This window comes from Nycticebus coucang, chromosome 18 (assembly GCF_027406575.1).
Source record: "Nycticebus coucang isolate mNycCou1 chromosome 18, mNycCou1.pri, whole genome shotgun sequence".
Lineage (NCBI taxonomy): Eukaryota > Metazoa > Chordata > Mammalia > Primates > Lorisidae > Nycticebus > Nycticebus coucang.
The window spans coordinates 5675672-5681796 of NC_069797.1; the positions used below are offsets into that span (position 1 = coordinate 5675672).

Sequence of the window (6125 nt, forward strand, 5' to 3'; positions counted from 1 at the left end):
AATTGATTTCTTTTAAGACAGTATAAATGTTAAATTTTTTGTATTATTAATTGGCTGTCCTGTTTCTACAGTGTAGAAAATTGTATTCTTTGAATAGCTCTAACAAATATAAATTTAATCTTTCTACTTTGTGATAGAATTAGAGCTAAAAAATTATATGCCCAACCCTCTTCAAGTATTTTTGAAAATTGTTGAATTAATATAGCTATTTCTTTTGTTCAGGAATTTGATGCAAATGCCTAAATACAAAATGTTCAGTAAGTACTACAGAGGAAGGAAATGGCTTAGTATTTTACAAAGCTTCTTGAAAATCAGAAAAACTGGTAGCATTTGATTCCACCTCAAAATTTCTATAAGCAAACACTCTTAAACAATGCCACCACATATAATCTACAATTGTAAACAAAATTTCACATTTTCTTCACACTGTATAGAAATACACATCACAAATGTGCAATTAGAATTAATACAGAATATTTGCAGAATGAACAAAATTTAGGCCTAGACCAAAAACATATTCCGATTTGTTGAAAATAAGTTGACTAGACATTATTTTATCATCTTACGCTAATTTACCTTTATAAAAATGTTAATTAAACATACTAGATGGAGGTGCTAAGAATGTGTGCACTATCTATACTTAAAGTTAATGCCCTATAATTTTATAAATCCAAATTTCAAAAGGAAGGATTCTGTTTATTGAATAATGGAATCCTCTTTTGGATCACTTAGTTTCTATTGCCTATATCAGGACTGTTCATATGAACGTATATTCTCACTACATACAGAAACACTATAGAGTCCCTTTAGGAACTGCAATAATCATACATGAATAATTACTGAGGATTAAGGTACCTAACAAAATTACTGAATTCCAACATGGTCTTTTTCATTGTTATAAACCAAGAGTACCATTACAACACACTCCTAAATTCAGAGTTTTAGAATTACTGAAAATGATTTAGATTATTTGAGTAATTATACTCATACCTTCCGCTTACCCAAATAACTGAGTAAAATCATGCTACATTAAACTTCCATTATAAAAACAAACCAATAGAGCAATGGACAACATGCCTGACTACTGTTATAAAAATAATTTTTCCCATTATAATTTTGAAGGCTTTGTTGGGAAGCCCATTTCAGTAAATCAAGTAAGAGTCATGTATTGATTTGAAACTTTTAGTTCAAAAGTTTACAAAGAGAAATATTTGTATAGATGAAAAATCCTTCTCCAAATTCATTTCTTACAGTTTCCTTATTCTTTATTTCTTCATCTAGGCCAAATTTTATACTTGATAATTATGTGAGGTTCTATATAATCACTACATGATAAGTTTACTTCTTATACACACCTCTTATTTGTAAAGCACCCAGTAAACACTTTGACAATTTATTATTTCAAATACATGCCACCTCTTTGACAGAAAATGGAGTTTTTGTTGGGCCATTCCTTATCATAGAAACACACTGTTAATTCTCTAAGAATCATTTATCATTTACTGTCTTTATTATTATTTTTTTTTTTTTAGAAAAAGAGTCTTAGTTTTCACCCTCTGTAGAGTGCAGTGGTGTCACAGCGCACAGCAATCTTAAGCTCTTGGGCTTAGGTGATTCTATTGCCTCAGCCTCCAGAGTAGCTGGGACTACCGGTGCCCATTACAATGTCCGGCTATTTTTGTTGTTGCTGTTTGGCCAGAGCCAGGATTGAACCTGCCACCCTCGGTATATGGGGCCAGCACCTTACTCAATGAGGCACAGGTGCTGCCCCCCTTAATATTTTATATGTTTATTTTTTTCTTTTTTTTCTTATTGAATCATAGCTGTGTACATTAATGCAACTATGGGGTACAGTGTGCTGGTTCTGTATACAATCTGAAATACTTTCATCAAACTGGTTAATATAGCTTTCACCACATTTTCTTAGTTATGTGTTTAGACATTTATACTACCATCCCTCCACTCACCCTATCCCTCTCCCCCTCTTAATTTTAAGAGTGTGCCTGAGGGTTCCCTTCTGACATTCCCAAATTAACAACAAGATATTATTATTCCAGAATCCACCTTAAAACTTGATTTTTCTTTAAAATATGGTGCTTTTCTAAACACAAAAGGCCATCTGAATGTTTCTCAAGAATTTTTTATGTTAGACATTCTGTCTGAATACGCTCTAAATCTATACTCAAAGGATGACTGGTTAACAACCACTGGTACTTTGACTTTCTCTACCAAGAAAAATCATGTGACACCACACATTGTAAATTATAGTAATTTATAAATATTCTTTGTCAATAGAATCAGAAGAATAGACCATCTAACTGTTTAAAAACCTAAGCCAATGAAAAAACTATATAATACAAGAATGAAAAGTTTAATTTAGGCCATAAGCAGATTTAACTAAGATTTAAAATGTACTCATTTCCTCATTTTAAATCTCTTCCCTTTCAATGTTGTAATTTGAAGTCTCTTAAAACAAGAAGTGAATTAAAATACAGTAATTGTTAAACAATTTTCCAAAAAATCAAGTGTCCCTGCACCTTAAATTTTCTGTACTGTACCATTTATCAGTCTTTTGTACAAGAGCTAGCAATTCACGGCACAGGGGTCACATTTTGCTTTTCCTGCTAAGTTAACGATGCTCATCAAACCTCATCCAAATCCTTTTCTTTTTTTATTTTTGGGGATTCACTGAGCGTACAAACATCCAGGTTACACTAATTGCATTTGTCAAGCAAAGTCCCTCTTACAAATGTGTTCCTATTACTCTTTCAGCTGCTGATTTTTATTTTCTCTTCTTGTCTGCCTGCTCTGTCTGGGCAAGAAGGTAGTCACACATGGCTTCAGCTACTTCCTTAGTCACGACTGTAAACAACAATTTTCCTCATCCACTATTCAAAGTTGGTTTGGCCTACTAAACTAGTCTGAAATTGGGGGAGACAACTTAGTCTTTGCTGCTGTTTGTTGCTGTACTCTTACTTCAGCTGCCTCTGCCAAGTGTATCAATGTCTTTCTTTCCGGGCTTTCTCAAAATTTTACACCCATTATATTTGGATATTGAGGAACACATTATTTTTGCCTCATAGCATTCACAATAGTTTTTAAGACAGCCTGATCATTTGCAATTACATCCTTTGCTAAGATGTCAATCTGATTCTCCCTCCTTTCCTTTCCCTATCTTAGGCTTGAAGCCTTCTGGATATCTGTCAAGGCATGCTTTTATTGCTTTTTGCCTTTCATTTTCATGTTCCAAATTGTTATAATAACTAGTACAATTGTGGTTGTTGTAAAATTCACTATTTGCAAAGCAATCAGAATATAATGTCAAACACAGTGATATTACACACTTACAGGGCTTTCTAGGCCCAATGGAAGACACAGATGGGATTATGCCTTTGAATGGAAGCCTCGACTGGATCTGGATACCAAATATTCCAACGAAGTTAGAATAGCTTACTACAGACACGTATGAAGACTGCTGTAGCTGAGTAAAGTACTGAGCTGGAAGCACAGCATAGCCCACAATCCCTGCTCCCAGAGTTGGGGCCAAGACACTGCCAGGACAAGGCCTAGTGGTCCATTGGTGAGGTTGGGCTGAATCTGTGGCAGTGTTGTGGCAGGCATGATGAGCCAGTCCTGTGGCTGGCTAGTAGTTATGGTTTGTGAAGTTGGATTGATTGGTTTGGGAGCAACTTGTTTGACAACCTAAGGCAAGATAATTGGAACGGACATCTGCACTGTGGTAGTATTCACAACCAATGGCTTTGCTTGCTGAAAAGGTCGAGTGTTTGTACTGGGATTCTGACTAACTGGCTGGGGTGAGCAACTGGTTGTGTGGCAGTAACAAGTCAGACATAATAAAACTTGTTTCCAGGTAACTGAATCTTCCGGACATTGAGAGCAGTTTCCAGAGGTGTAATTGCTTTAAACTTTGATGTGCTTACTCCCCTAACAGTGATGGTCTGCACAGTTGATTCCACTGCCTTATTTGGTGATTTCAAAGGAGATATGTCTATTTTCTTTAGTGTCTGTGTTGTATAATTTAAAGGCGATCCAATAAAACCACTTTCAGATACTGTTGTGGTCTTTGATGGAGTTCTGGGGGTAGACTGTGAAAGAACCCTACCTGCAATGACTGGAGGTGATACTTGAGTTGTCTGTCCTGTAACTGCTTTCCTATTACTTGGTTTTGCAAAGATCAGCTTCTCGATTACCAAACCAGAGGTTGGTATTTGAGGCTTCTTAGCTATCTGTAGTGTTTTTTACTGTTTGGTCTATAACACCTAGGACATGTGTTACATGTCATCTGTTAAATTCCTGGGGTCAGTGCTGAGACTCCAATGACAGGTTTCACCTCTGGCCTTCTTCCCATAATTAACTATTTTAATTTGCTACAGTGGTAACGTAGTATCTCATGATTGGGCCTCAGTTGTAACTTTCTGAGTCTGTGGTAGTTGGCTATGGGGTAGTGCTAGAACGAGACTTAACCAAAGTGGTTAAAATTAACCTCTGTTCATCTGGTTTAAGTTTCTGAGTACCAGTTTAACATCAGCTGTCTGTGATACTTTGTTTAACATAATATGATGGACTGATATAGTCATAGGACTCTGAGCACCAAATTTCTGAACGCCACTTGGAAAAATTGGTTTCACTGTGGTGTTACAATCTGCCTTAGTAATTATGGCATTCGCTGTAACTTGGTTAGTATGCTTACTGTCCACTGTGATTGGTTCCGTGGAAATAGGCATGGCTGTAGAGCCACCAGTAAAATTTATGTTGACAATTTCTTCCACTTCTGTCTCTATGGGAATTGGGTCTTCCCCAGCTTCAATACTATGGTCACCAACTGAAGTTATACCAGTGTCCATTATCTCCTCTGGAAGCAAACATTTCGCTTTGGCAGGGACAACCTCCATGATCATTCTCCTGCTAGAAAGTTGATCAGGCACAAACCCAGCAGCTCTCTGGGCTCCCACTATTTGTGGTGGCAGCAGTGGCTACCTTGGAGGCTCAGGGCAGAGACTGTTCAAAATCACTCGCCCAGAACCATTCAACCGCTTCACCCCATAATACGTAGGCCCTTGCCACCCATGAACCCACTCCAGAAATTGTATCATTTGACCAACCTGAATCATACCACCTGATCCTTTTCCCTTAATGTATTTCCTCTCTGTCTTCCCCTTCCAGGGAGCTCCCACCTATGAGCTTAGGTGCCATCCTACTGGTCATAAAAGCAATCAAATATTTTCCCTAAAACTCTGAATGCACAGTTAACCCTTTGCCCAGAGCCTGGCTGCCTGAAAGTCTACCCCCTGCAGAGCTCAGAGTGTTTGGTGAATTCCCAGAGAGACCTAGGCATTGTGTAGACCTCTGGATGGCATCACAGACAGTGACTACTGAGGAAGCAGGGGGCTGCAGAGAGAGAGTGGTCTGGAGAGAGAGGCATGTGGAGATGCCATAATTAAACAAACAGATAAAACAGAATTCATTGGAATACTAGTAAAAAATGAAAACTGGGAAACAGTTTTTGGAATGTTTGGAAACATTCCTTGGAATGCAAACCAGGAAAGATTCCTTGCAAAAAACAAAGCTAGTAAAGAAACTGTATCCAGAATATATAAAGAACTCTTAAAACTCAACAAAGAGAAGAACAGTCTAATTTTTTAAATGGCAAGAAATTTGCAAAGACAGCTCATCGAAGATGTACAGATCGCAAATATGCACATGGGAAGATGCTCAACATTATGAGTCATTAGGATGCTGTGTATTGAAACCAAAATAGTATGCACAATGCATGCACATCAGAATGTCTAAAATTAAAAACAATGATATACTGAGTGTGAAGATGCAGAGAATGGAACTGTCATGGACTGCTGTCAGGAATGGAAAATGGTACAAATACTATGAATACTATGGAAAGTAATTTAGCAGGTTCTAAAATAAGGGAATGCAAAACGCCAGGAGGAGAGTGCTGTGGGTGATGAATATGTTAACTCTCTTATTATGGCCATGGGTTCACTTGTATATTTCAAAACTTATGATATTGTACATTAGAAATGTGCACAGTTGATCATATACTAATGACGCCTCTCTGAAGCCACTGAAAGCAGGAACAAACACCTAAGATA

The 6125-nt window shown here is 37.2% G+C and overlaps 1 pseudogene; it reads right to left on the reverse strand.

Moving 5' to 3' along the window:
* Window positions 1–2583: 2583 nt before the first annotated feature.
* On the reverse strand, window positions 2584–4940 carry LOC128570234 (protein lin-54 homolog; annotated as a pseudogene).
* Window positions 4941–6125: the final 1185 nt, after the last annotated feature.